Source organism: Strigops habroptila, chromosome W, assembly GCF_004027225.2.
Source record: "Strigops habroptila isolate Jane chromosome W, bStrHab1.2.pri, whole genome shotgun sequence".
Lineage (NCBI taxonomy): Eukaryota > Metazoa > Chordata > Aves > Psittaciformes > Psittacidae > Strigops > Strigops habroptila.
This window is the reverse complement of record NC_044301.2, coordinates 194424-208812: the sequence shown is the minus strand read 5'-3', so window position 1 is coordinate 208812 and position 14389 is coordinate 194424. Positions and strand designations below refer to the sequence as shown.

At 44.8% G+C, this 14389-nt stretch overlaps 1 long non-coding RNA gene across 1 annotated transcript; it reads left to right on the top strand.

Annotated features, from left to right (window-relative positions):
- Positions 1 to 2357: 2357 nt before the first annotated feature.
- Positions 2358 to 14354, top strand: LOC115601776. The gene is made up of 3 exons (XR_003989490.1): positions 2358 to 2459; positions 5788 to 5796; positions 14343 to 14354. It is a non-coding gene; the product is annotated as an uncharacterized LOC115601776 (long non-coding RNA).
- Positions 14355 to 14389: the final 35 nt, after the last annotated feature.

Genomic DNA, 14389 nt, shown 5'->3' with positions numbered 1-14389 from the left:
CAGTTATTCTTTCCCCTGTTGCTAGCTCCAGTGCTACAGCTTTGTATTTCCACTTATTATTCTCTCAATAAGATGAGGCATCTGTAAACCACACTCCAGTAAGATCACTGCCTTCCTTCAGAGAGGGTGCTGCTTGAATCGGAGATGGTTTATTCGGTGGAGATTGGAATAACAGAGTGCCATCTATGTCTTTTTGCAGTTTGGATGCTTTAACATTGCCTTCAGAGATTGGCATGATTTCATTAATGCCCTCTAAATAAGCATACCACTTACGAACTGTAGGCTTTTGGGCAATGCCAGCTGGTGGTGCCGTTCCTTTACGGACCACATCTAGGAGGCGAAAAGGCCTCCGAATGATTACACTCTGTTCTCTTCTTATTTGTTCTGCTCGTTTCACCGCTCACACTAGGGATAGTAGGCCTTTCTCAAGATCCGAATACCTCCTTTCGGTATCATTGAAAGAGTGAGAGCTAAACTCCAGTGGTCTTTCTGGTCCTTCTGGCCCCTTTTGCCAGAAGTTGCAGTGAGAGCCATGTTCACTGAACCCCCATTCTACATGGATAGGGTCGGTTGGGTGTATAGGACCAAGCTGTTGGAATAACCTTAGATCTTTTATTAGTAATTCCAGTGCATTGGTGTGTTGTTCAGTCCATTCCCACTCTTTTCCCTTTTTGAGCAAACTATAAAGGGGACGGGCAATAATAGAAAAGCCAGGAATATGTTTATGCCAATAACCTAGAACTCCCAAAACTTGCTGTAATTCTTTTACGCTGGATGGATTTTGTCCATGTTCTAGGTTTTCTAGGGTGTCCTGAGGGATAGAAGCAGCTCCTTTAACCACCAGATGCCCAGACACTTTGAGTCTGGGATTTCCAAGCCCAGTTCGAGTAATGTTCCCCGAATGTTTTCCATTGTGTCTTTTACACTTTCTTGGTTTTCTCCCCCTATTAGGATGTCATCAATGTATTGGTATACAGTGTTGCCAGGTGGAACAGGAATCTCTGCTAAGACTTTAGCCAAAGCATTGTGAGCAATGGTGGGGGAATGTTTATATCCTTGTGGAAGTCATTTAAAAGTATATTGGATCCCTTTCCACATGAATGCAAACTGTGCTTTGTCCTGCTCAAGGAGGGGAATCATGAAAAACATATCCTTAACATCTAAGGCAGCCATCCAAGAATGGGCAGCTCCCTGTATCATTGTCACAATTTCAGCAATATTTGGAACTGCCGCAGTTAGGGGTGCAGTATTGGCATTTAACTGTCGGTAATCTACTGTGAAACACCACTGCCCGGTGGGTTTCTTTACTGGCCACACCGGTGAATTATAGGGTGAGTGAGTTCTTTTAATGATGCCTCTTTTCTCCAACTCTGTCACCACCCTGTCAACCCCTGTAAGTGCTGCTGCAGGCAATGGGTATTGCCTGACATTGGTAACTTTAGATGCAGGTAAGGGTATGGATGTTTCTAGCAGACTTAACCTCATTGTGCCTGATTCCTTCTCATGTCCTGCAAAACTCCACATAGTTCCATCTGGGAGTTTCCACATTCGTCCACACAATAAGTCAAATCCTAGAAGGTTAGTACATGCGGCACCGACTAATACTTCTGCCTGGGTCAGTCTCTGTTCCTCCGGCAACCAGAGGGTTATTTTTGCAGTGGGGCATTCCTTTATCACACCATCAATTAATGTGAATTTAACTCGGCGTCGGGTAGGTTTTATACCCAGGGTTTGTGCCGTCTCATTAGTGATCACTGACATTTGGGCTCCAGTATCAATGAGAAAGTCTATCAATATTTTTCGGGGTCCGACTGGAATGGCAATAATAGGTTCAGAGTTTTTATTAGAGAGCCATTGTACTGCTAACACCCGCCAGGCAGGGTGGCTCACTGCCCTCCCTGGGGATGGAAGTTTTTTTGCTGGGATTCTGACAGATCGATCAGGTTGCATTCTGGTGCAGAGGGCACGCCTTCCTCATGGGTCGGGGATTCTCCAGTTAAACACTTTCCACCTATCTGGGTCAATAGGTGCTGACATCGGGGATTTCTGCAACTCATCTCTATTATACATTGCTCGTATACAAGCTGCTTCCTGTACTGCTGCAGCTAGATCAGCGTAGCTTGTGGTTTGGATCGATAGTGGTTCCCCTCTCTCCCATGGGTCCATACCACCTGCCCAGTATGCAACTCGAGCAGTTAGGGAATAATGATGATCTCCTGGCAAGGTAGTTAAAAATACTCCGGGCCCCCAAAAACCTCCTGCTTCTTCCTCATTTAACATGACCATATCTCCTCCCTGAAGGGAGACTCGCCACAGATACTCCGTCTCAGACTCTCCTGCCCGTCTTGAGTATTTTTCCTTTAATTTCAGTAATTCTGTTGGTGACCATGGAGTGGTACGCACAATAGTGTGGACCTCCTCATCACTATCAACAGCAGTCTCAGTTTTAATCAGAGGTCGTAAGGGAATCGATTGAGAAGCAAGGGCCCCTTCCACCTCATCATCATCACTGTAAGACCAAAAATTTCCTGTCTGAGCTGGGCAACGCATTAACCTACGAATATGCTGGACCGGAGCAGAAGGTTGCATTTTATCCAACAGCCCATTCACCTTTTCCAGTAGTAATTTAAGTTGATAATTTTGATTCATTAGTCGATCAACTCAGGATCCTAAGATCTTATTTTCAACCCTGAATTGATCAGCTTGTGATATAAGTTAATCATTTCAAGCTTCTGGTTTTTCATTTTTGCTCGCAAGTTGATAATTTTTAGCTTTTAATTTTTCATTTTCACTTGCGAGTTATTTTGAGTTTCTAGTTTTTCATTTTCGCTCACAGCAGGTCAAAGGAGGTGATCCTGAATTGCCGAGGTGAGTATCTCCAGAGAGGACGCCTTTAACACCACAGCGGGGGGAAGCACAGCGTCCCGGAGCCTCAGTTCGGAGCGGCAAGAGCGACCGAGGGAGCCTCAAGTCCTCGACAGGACTTGCCCAGGAGCCGGCAGCTCAGCTCACGCGAGCAGCTGACTCACAGGGGGCGGCGCCAGGAGTGACGGCACCAGCCCTCAGTGGGTAAAACCCATCCCAGGGAGCGCGAGCGACCAGGAGCGTGGCGAACAGGGCGTGGCGCGGCAGTTCGCGCGGCAGGGCGAGCGGGATGGTGAGCACTCGCCTCAGGAGCAGGGCCCGCTGTGGGAGCTCTGCCCCGGCGGTGGCCAGCGTAGGCACCCAGACAGAGCCGACGAGAGGGGAGGCTGCGGCGCAGACCTCGGAGTGTAGAAAGTGCCTCGACTGGTCTCGTGAGGCGGGGGTGCGCGATGGACAGGGCTGCACTCGGTGTGCCCTGGTGGAGGTCCTCCTGCAGCAGGTGGCTGAGCTGCGGGAGGCTGTTGGAGAGCTAAAAGATGCCAGGGAAGCTGAGAGGAAGCTGGGCTGCTTGCTCCAGGCCCAAACTGTGCAGGGGCTGCAAACGTCCAGCATTGCTCACATAGGAAAGAAGGAGGGCAGCAAAACCCAGGAAGCTGGGAATTAGTCACGAGAAAAACGAACAAAAAAAGGAGGAAGAGGACAATTAACGACAAGGGGCTTCCTCCTAAATCTGATGTCCCCACCCAGAACCACTTCGCAGTTCTGCAGGAGGCTAATGAGAAAGCACCCACCACACCTAATGAACACCCTGCTGATGCACCAGTAAAGAGGATCACTACTGGTGCCTCCAGGAAAAAGAGGAGGGTCATAGTAGTAGGGGACTCTACTTTGAAAGGCACAGAGGCACTCATCTGCTGGCCTGATCCAGTCTCCAGGGAGGTGTGTTGCCTGCCGGGGGCTCGGATCAGGGATGTTGCTGAGAGGCTGCCTGCTCTAGTAAGTCCTGCTGACTATTACCCCCTCCTAGTGGTCCATGTGGGTGCTAGAGATATAGATAGCAGTAGCCTGGAGAACATTAAGAAGGACTACAGAGCCCTGGGAGAGGTGGTTAGGGGCTCTGGAGCTCAGATAGTTTTTTCATCGATTCTCCAGGACAAAGGGGAGGACCTTAAAAAAGCTAGGCGTGTCTGGCAGGTTAATAAATGGTTAGAATGCTGGTGCCATAGTCAGGGGTTTGGCTATTTAGAACATGGGGCTCCATTTGGGAGGCCAGGTCTACTGGAGGCTGGTGGAGCTGGTCTGACAAAGAAGGGGAAGAGCTGTTTTGGTAGGAGGCTTGCCAGGCTGGTCAGGAAAGCTTTAAACTAGATGTGTTGGGGGAGGGGAGCATTGATCCATCCCAACACTCCTGGTCAGTTGCCAGCACCTATAATAAGTGCTTGGAGCGATGTAGAGATGTTCCAGCTGCCCCAGCCATTGAGTCGGCTGCATTTGGAGCTCGGCTAAGGTACCTCTATAACAAATGCCCGTAGTATGGGGAACAAGCAAGAGGAATTAGAGATGTGTGCAAGGCTACGGGAATATGATGTCATTGGTATCACAGAAACATGGTGGGATGGCTCCTATGACTGGAATGTCAGAATGGAAGGTTACAGGCTGTTTAGAAAAGACAGGCCAGGCAGACGGGGAGGGGGTGTTGCTATCTATGTCAGTGACAGGCTAGAGAGTATGGAACTCTGTCTGGGGACGGGTGATGAGGTAACAGAGTGTTTGTGGGTCAGGATCAAAGGGAAAACAGCAACAGGGGACATTACTGTGGGGATCTGTTACAGGCCGCCTGATCAAGAGGACTCTGTGGATGAAGCGCTCTACAGACAGATAGGAGCAGCCTCATGCTCGCAGGCCCTGGTCCTCATGGGGGACTTCAACCATCCTGACATCTGTTGGAGGGACGGTACGGCCTGGCACAAGCAATCCAGGAGGTTCCTCAATTGTGTGGAAGACAACTTCCTCTTTCAAGCAGTAGAGGAGCCGACGAGGAGAGGTGCCATGCTGGACCTTGTGCTCACCAACAGGGAGGGACTGGTTGGAAATGTAACGCTCCAGGGCAGCCTTGGCTCTAGTGATCATGAGATGGTTGAGTTTGAGATCCTCAGGACGGTGAGAAGAGCGTGCAGCAAGCTCACTGCCCTGGACTTCAAGAGAGCAGACTTTGGCCTCTTCAGGAACCTCCTTAGTAAGGTTTCATGGGATACAGTCCTAGAGGGCAGGGGGGCCCAAGACTGCTGGTCGGTATTCAAGGATCACCTGCTACGTGCTCAAGAATGTTGCGTCCCGACTAGAAGAAAGTGCAGCAGGAGGGCCAGGAGACCTCCATGGATGGACAAGGAGCTGCTGAAGAAACTTAGAGGGAAAAAAGAAGCTTATAGAAGGTGGAAGCAAGGACAGGCGGCCTGGGAAGAATACAGGAGCATTGCCCGAGAAGCTAGGGACCAGGTTAGGAAAGCTAAGGCCCAGCTAGAATTAAGTTTGGCAAGGGATGTAAAAGATAACAGGAAAGGATTCTATAGATAGGTAGCAAATAAAAGACAGACTAGGGACAATGTAGGCCCTCTCCAGAAGCTATCAGGAGAACTGGCTACCATGGATTTGGAGAAGGCTGAGGTTCTTAATGACTTCTTTGCCTCAGTCTTCACCAGCAAATGCTCTGACCACACAACCCAAGTCTTGGAAAGCAAATGCAGGGACTGGGAGAACGAAGACCTTAGGCCCACTGTAGGAGAGGATCAGGTTCGAGACCATCTTAAGAACCTGAATGTGCACAAGTCCATGGGACCTGATGAAATCCATCCACGGGTCCTGAAGGAGCTGGCGAATGAAGTTGCTAAGCCACTGTCCATCATATTCGAAAAATCCTGGCAGTCAGGTGAAGTTCCCGATGACTGGAAGAAGGGTAATATAACCCCCATTTTCAAGAAGGGGAAGGTGGAAGACCCGGGGAACTACAGACCAGTCAGTCTCATCTCTGTGCCTGGCAAAATCTTGGAACAGTTTCTCCTGGAAAACATGCTAAGGCACATGAAAAACAACAAGGTGGTTGGTGACAGCCAACATGGCTTCACTAAGGGGAAATCCTGTCTGACCAATTTGGTGGCCTTCTATGATGGAGCCACGGAACTGATGGACAGCGGCAGAGCAGTTGATGTCATCTACCTGGACTTGTGCAAAGCATTCGACACTGTCCCACATGACATCCTTGTCTCTAAATTGGAGAGACATCAATTTGATGGATGGACCACTCGGTGGATAAAAAACTGGCTCGATGGCCGCACGCAAAGAGTTGTGGTAAATGGCTCGATGTCCAGTTGGAAACCTGTAACGAGTGGTGTGCCTCAGGGATCGGTGTTGGGACCGGTCCTGTTCAACATCTTTGTCGGCGACATGGACAGTGGGATTGATGCGCCCTCAGCAAGTTTGCCGATGACACCAAGCTGTGTGGTTCGGTTGATACGCTGGAGGGAAGGGATGCCATCCAGAGGGACCTTGACATGCTTGTGAGGTGGGCCGATGCCAACCTTATGAAGTTTAACCAAGCCAAGTGCAAGGTCCTACACCTGGGTCGGGGCAACCCCAGGCACTGCTACAGGTTGGGCAGTGAAGAGATTCAGAGCAGCCCTGCAGAAAAGGACTTGGGGGTGTTGGTTGACGAGAAGCTTAACATGAGCCGGCAGTGTGCGCTTGCAGCCCAGAAAGCCAACCGCATCCTGGGCTGCATCAAAAGAAGCATGACCAGCAGGTCGAAGGAGGTGATTCTGCCCCTCTACTCTGCTCTTGTGAGACCCCACTTGGAGTACTGCGTACAGTTCTGGTGTCCTCAACATAAAAAGGACATGGAGCTGTTGGAGCGAGTCCAGAGTAGGGCCATGAGGATGATAAGAGGGCTGGAGCACCTCTCGTATGAAGACAGGCTGAGAAAGTTGGGGCTGTTCAGCCTGGAGAAGAGAAGGCTGCGTGGAGACCTCATAGCAGCCTTCCAGTATCTGAAGGGGGTCTACAAGGATGCTGGGGAGGGACTCTTCCTTAGGGACTGAAGGAAGGAATAAGGAAGGAAGGAAGGAAGTAGGGAAGGAATGAGGGAGGAAGGAATGAGGGAGGGAGGGAGGGAGGAAGGAAGGAAGGAAGGACAAAGGAAAGGAAGGAAGGATGGACAAAGGAAAGGAAGGAAGGATGGACAAAGGAAAGGAAGGAAGGGAGGAAGGAAGGAAGGGAGGAAGGAAGGAAGGGAGGAAGGAAGGACAAAGGAAAGGGAGGAAGGAAGGAATAAGGAAGGAAGTAAGTAAGTAGGGAAGGAATGAGGAAGGAAGGAAGGAATGAGGGATGAAAGGAGGAAGGAAGGAAAAATGGAATGAAGGAAGAAAAGAAGCAGGGAAGGAATGAGGGAGGGAGGGAGGAAGGAATGAGGGACAAAGAAAGGAAGGAAGGAAAAATGGAATGAAGGAAGAAAGGAAGTAGGGAAGGAATGAGGGAAGAAGGAAGGAAGGAAGAAAGGAATCTGGGATGAAGGGAAGGCAGGCAGGAAGGCAGGCAGGCAGGAAGGCAGACAGGCAGGAAGGAAGGAAGGAATACCTCTTTGGCTATTTTGGGTCAGGTGTCCTGTCTCTGCTTTTTCTTGGCTTCCTGTGCCCCTACTCAGTGGCAGAGCATGAGAATGAAAAGTCGTTGATCGGACTAAGGGTTACTTAGCAGCTACTACTTAGCTTCAGAACTGATGGATAGGTGTAGAGCAGTTGACGTCATCTACCTGGACTTGTGGAAAGCGTTTGAGGCTGTCCCACATGACATAGAATCATAGAATCATAGAATAGTTAGGGTTGGAAAGGACCTTAAGATCTTCTAGTTCCCATCCCCCTGTCATGGGCAGGGACACGTCGCAGTAAACCGTGTTGCCCAAGGCTCTGTCCAACCTGGCCTTAAACACTGCCAGGGATGGAGCATTCACAACTTCCTTGGGCAACCCATTCCACTTCCTCGCCACCCTCACAGTAAAGAACTTCTTCCTTATATCTAACCTAAACTTCTCCTTTTTAAGTTTGAACCTGTTACCCCTTGTCCTACCACTCCAGTCCCTAATGAAGAGTCTCTCCCCAGCATCCTTATAGGCCTCCTTCATCCTTGTCTCTAAACTGGAGAAACATGAATTTTATGGATGGAGCAACCAATGGATTGGCCGGATGGCCGCACGCAGAGCGCTGTTGACAACAGCTCAGTGTCCAACTGGAGACCCATGACAAGTGGTGTCCCTCAGCGCTGTTAGGACCAGTCCTATTCATCATCTTTGTCACCGACATGGACAGTGGGATTGAGTGCGCCCTCAGCAAGTATCCTGATCACACTATGCTGTGTGGTTTGGTGGACACTCTGGAGGGAAGGGATCCCATCCAGAGGGACCTTGACATGCTTGAGAGGTGGGCCAATGCCAATCTATCATCTCATGCAGTTCAACCAAGCCAAGTGTAAGGTCCTACACCTGGGTCAGGGCAATCCCAGGCACTGCTACAGGTTGGGCAGAGAAGAGATTCAGAGCAGCCCTGCAGAAAAGGACTTGGGGGTGTTGGTTGATGAGAAGGTGAACATGAGCCGGCAGTGTGCCCTCGCAGCCCAGAAAGCCAACTGTATCCTGGGCTGCATCAAAGGAAGCATGACCAGCAGGTCAAAGGAGGTGATCCCGCCCTCTGCTCTCGTGACACCCCACTTGGAGTACTGTGTCCAGTTCTGGTGTGCTCAACACAAGAAGGACATGGAGCTGTTGGAGCAAGTCCAGAGGAGGGCCACGAGGATGATAAGGGGGCTGGAGCACCTCCCATACAGAGACAGGCTGAGAGAGTTGTGGCTGTTCAGCCTGGAGAAGAGAAGCTGCATGGAGACCTCATAGCAGGCTTCCAGTATCTGGAGGGGGCCTACAAGGATGCTGGGGAGAGACTCATTGTCAGGGACTGTAGCGATAGGACAAGGGTTGATGGGTTTAAACTGAAACAGGGGAAGTTCAGGTTAGATATAAGGAAGAAGTTCTTTACTGTGAGGGTGGTGAGGCACTGGAACAGGTTGCCCAAAGTAGTTGTGAATGCTCCATCCCTGGCAGTGTTCAATGCCAGGTTGGACAGGTCCTAGTGTGAGGTGTCCCTGGCCATGGCAGGAGGGTTGGAACTACATGACATTTAAGGTCCTTTCCAACCCTAAGCATTCTCTGACCAACTATGCACACCCTCCTAAAAGTAAATATGACATTTAAGGAAATGGCCCGTTTGAGTGGGTTTCTCAGACACCATCTAAAATTGAAGATAAGAAAAATTCCACTAACCGTGGAGCATCCAGTACTAATCAGAGGTGCCCAAAGAGTAGGTATGAAGCTGTACATGCTTGGTCGGGAAAGTTTGCTCTGGATGACTTGAAGGCTGAACACAGACTTAGTGACAACTTCTGCCCCGAATTATTTCACATGGATTTCAGTATGAAGTGAAGGAATATTCTTTCTTAGAGCAATACTTTAAAAAGAAATTTGCTTTCTAGTTTAAAACATAATCCTCCCTTTCCTTGTGGTGTTTTGGTTTTAAAATACCACTAATACTTTGAGATTATAGTAGAGAGACCTTTTGTAGGAAAAAATTATTTGAGGAACAAATTATTTAAGGAATAAATTTCTGCCTTTCCAGAAATCTCTGACAACTGGGCACAAATCTAATCAAATCAACATAGATATTGAGTTTTGAAAAACTGAGTTCGAAAATATTTTTTTGTTAAAATTCTGAGTTTTCTGACCTGTTACTGAGCTGGTCAGAACTGAGAATTTTATAAAATGCATAACAGCTCTTAGATTTTTAGAAAATACTACTATGTGATTATTTTTTTCCAATCAGTACTTTTGGACAGCAAATAAAAAGAATTCATGAGGAGTGCTCCAAATCATAGAGAACTTAACGTTACATGACTCTGACCTGCAGATTTGTATGTAGATTAAGCAGTACTGTTCAGAACTGCAGGAATGCATCAGACAGGAAATGTTCGAGGCTGACCTTGTATTTGAAAATCCACCTTCACACAGAACTATTCAGAATAAAAAAATTCTCATAAATTTGAAACAAATTTATTTTCTCAAGGAATTTCACTTTGCCTGTGCTCACAGGGCACATTTAGTCTAAGCAGAAAGCACAAATCCATTTTTCTCCTCTACGCATGTATTTCTGGCTTATAGCAATTTAAGTGTGGTTCAGGTTCTGTATTATTTCCGTACAAGCATAAACTGTAACAAGAGAACTAAACAAGTAAAAGAGATAGATAGAAAGAAGGCTGTTGTCCAAAGAAAGCGCAAGTCTTCAGTCTGTGCTTGTCGAAATAAGAAAGAACCATCTGTATGGTTTCTCAAAACTAAATTAACTGTAGTGACAGACTTGGGTTGTTTCCAGCAAATTTTGTAGTCCTTTATAACTGGAAAGAGTATTGCAAATAAGGGATAGATAAAACAAATTCAGAATCTATTTTGGGGGAAGGGTAAGGAGGAAGTGCTTTGAAAATGAGCTGACTGACAAAAAAAGGCGGGGTGTGTGTGTTTTGCATCCAAACCTAGCATTTGAAGAGGTGCCCCATGTGACACGGTTTAGTGCTCATAACTACAGCTTCCAAAAGACAGAGGCTACATTACAAATACAGTAGTATCCTGTTTAATAGTCAATCCCCTGGGGAAGTGGGAGTGGATATCAGCTAAATCTCACTACTAGCTGTTTGGAACTAGGATACTTGTTTTCAGAACAAAAATATGCACCTTTCAACACAGCTTCAATAAGTACAGTTATGAAGAAAAAGCTCTTTTGAAGTCAAAACAATTTTTTTTTTTAAATAGTCACTGAAATACTGAAAAATACTTGCTACCCTGTGTCACGAACTATGTACTGGGACAGTCAGTTATTTGGTAACATACTTTCACAACTCCAGTGTTGTAGACTCCCTTGCCTGGACAAATGATTGCCAATATGCATGCCACACACTTGTACAATCATTAATTACACTGGTGTTTTGTTGCCCAAGCTACTGCTGTTCCACAGAGGATAAACTCACCCCTCCCACCCCCTCACTTCCCCCTAAACCAACCCTCAGGTGAAGAATTTTTTTGAAGAGGATGTTTAGTAGCTGCAAGTAGCGCATGCAATTGCGTGCATGCAGTTGCATGTATGCCAATGACAATTATTCTTTTCTAATACAGAGAAGTAAAAAATTAGGTGGGAAACTGCATTTGAATGATGTAGAAACTAGAAACTACAGTTACATCTGATGGATTGAACAGAGACTGGCAGGAATTCTCTCAGACTAATTAAATAATGGATGCCTTATAGGTGCCCCAGGCATAAGTTGAGCATTATGAGCACAATGAGAAAGGGATCAAAAAAGTATATGCACATTCTAGGATAAAAACTTGAAAGCTTCACTTTGGATGGGTCCAAACTGAACTCTTATGACATTTATTTTAAATAAATAAAACATGAAAATACTATGAAATTGTGTATAACAATAACACTTTAATATTTAGTCAAGGAAAAATGAAATTTAAAAACTCACTAATTATATTAAGAACTCGCCCATTACAACTCAGTACTTTAATGATAAGATGACAAATTCTCTGAGGGATATGAAAACATTGTCATGATTATGCTGTGTGCTGGTTTTGGTTGGGGTAGAGTTAATTTTCTTCATAGCAGCTAGTATAGGGCTATGATTTGGATTTGTGCTGGAAACAGTGTTGATAACACAGGGATGTTTTTGTTATTGCTGAGCAGTGCTAACACAGAGTCTGCCTCTCACACCACCCCGCCAGCAAGTAGGCTGGGGGTACACAAGGAGTTGGGAGGGGACACAGCCAGGACAGCTGACCCCAACTGACCCAAGGGATATTCCATACCATATGACATGCTCAGCAATATAAAACTGAGGGAAGAAGGAAGGGACGGACACACACACGGACACACACACACACACACACAGACGACAACACATTTGGAGTGATAGCATTTGTCTTCCCAAGTAACTGTTATGTGTGATGAAGCCCTGCTTTCCTAGAGACAGCTGAACACCTGCCTGCTGATGGGAAATAGTGAATGAATTCCTTGGTTTGTTTTGCTTGTGTGCGAGGCTTTTGCTTTGCCTATTAAACTGTCTTTACCTCAACCCATGAGTTTTCTCACTTTTACTCTTCTGATTCTCTTCCCTGTCCCATTGTGGGGGGAGCGAGCAAGCAGCTGGGTGGGGCTCAGTTGCCAGCTGGGGTTAAATCACGCCAGTGTGGCTCTTCAGTGAGTGGAAGTAAACTTGTGCCTTGGGCTCTTGCTGTTTCTAGTGCATGAGACTTAGGAGTGTCAGGCATATAACAAAAGCATTAGGTGAGTATTTGAATTCAACTCCATTAATATCTGTATGGGGCTCAGTGTTAAAATGTGTTATCTTTACAGTAAGAATCAATTGAAGTGATACATTCCTTACCCTGGAACATTATTAACACCTGCATTTAGGCAGAACATCCTGCTATTTAACTAGCACCAGGTGAGTCAGACTCAATTACAATTTTTTTTTAGTCATGAGCCACAAATACATTTAAGAACTTTTTCAGTGCTACAAGGTATTTAATGTTTAGCACAATCCAATTATTTCACAGCAACAATATTGTCACTAGTGACACCACAACAGCAAAACAAAGGCTACAGTTTGACTTAAATTTTAAATAGCTTTTGAATGGCCACACCTCACTAAAATACTTATGCTGAATATTGCCCATGCCTACCTTTACACATGTTAGTCATTAATTTAAGGGCATTACTGAATCATTAAAAAACTTATTTGTGATTAAAGTTTTGTCAAAAACTATTGTGATCTTTTATAGCTGCAGATGATGAAAAAACTCAAGAATATTCTGCAATTTTACAGTACTTGAAGTGGAAGATTAAAAATAATAATTTAATCCTTATTTATTTAGATTGTGGAAGTGTCTGTGTTTTCTTAAAGAGTACAATATGGTTAGTGTTAATTCTAAAAGCCTGACAGTATCCCTTTGTTAGATGAGTGTTAGGTGAGCTACTGCAACAAGTTTCCATGTACAGAACTTGTACTCAAAGGGAGAAAGCAGTAAGAATAAGAAAATTCAATAATCATTATAGTTTATACTGTAGATAGTACTCTGTGCAGTACAGAAGGGGAAAATTAAACTCAACTAGTGAGAATTTTATTCAATTTATTGAATAATCTATAATTAATTTTATAAGTCTATATTATAGCTAACAGAACCCATCAAGGAGCATGTATGCCCTTTGGCATATTACACGATATAGTAATGGTCCAAATCTTCTCAACTAAGACAACTTTAGACTTCAGGTTTCTACTGTTTATAGTTTCTTTCTGATAATTTTATTCTAATAGATACCAAAGTAATTGAAATAAAAATCCCTCTTTGCTATTGCAAAAGCCACATGACCAGGAAAAAAAATTGTTTATGAACAAAGAAACTATTCTTTAATATAAATAACATCAGAAATGGTTAACAGACTAGTGGCAAATTCATTTTAGACTGCATTTGTATGAAATTCTTGTTTTTAACAATTCAGGAGTTTCCTTGTGAAGTATTTTCAACTTTTTCTACTAGTAATGTGACGTCATATAACCCCTCTATTTGCAAAGTATGAAATTCCCACTATGAAATTCCCACTATAAAAGCTGCTCCTGGCTCTGAGAAAAATACAGTATTTCATTGTTTGCTACAAAAATGTCCTGCTTCCAGAGCTGCAGGGGTGACTTTTGTACAGTGAAGAAAACACCATAGATAGTGAAAACAAAAAGGTGAGTAAACATTTCTGTTTAGAAAAACTGCAATGGTGAAACAGCAAAAAGGTATTTCCCATGGGAACAATTACTATCTAGATTCTGAGGAGTTATTAATCAATTCAGTTTAATGTTTTGTTTTTTTTCTGTACATGAGACTATTTTGGAATACTGTTACTATTCATCATAAATTGAATAATGCATTAAAATTCTGCAAGCTATTTTCATAAAAACAGCCTCCTACCATAAATTAAATTCGTAAAAGAAAATAAACATAAGAGATTTACTTATTGAGGAACACCTGTTCTAGATAAACACATTTGAAAACACAGCAGGGTTTAATACTCCCCTAAAAAGTTTAGTAGTTTTAGATCTTTTTCTGTTTGCAATTCTGCTGCTTTTGTTACTCTCTAGAAAGGTGAACTGCTTATGAAAGGCTTGTGGGAACATAATCAAAACAAATGAAAGCTTTCAATAGCATTTTTTCAATTTACAAAATGTGAAAACATCTTTCAATTAGTAAAAAAAATAGGCTAATATACAAACTTTTTTAAAATTCATTTGTGAAGGAATGTAGTGTAATTACCCAAACTCGTACCCATTCACTTCTCAGATACTGGTAGCCAGCTCCTCTTGACACAAACCTTTCTATATTAACCCAGAGAAATGC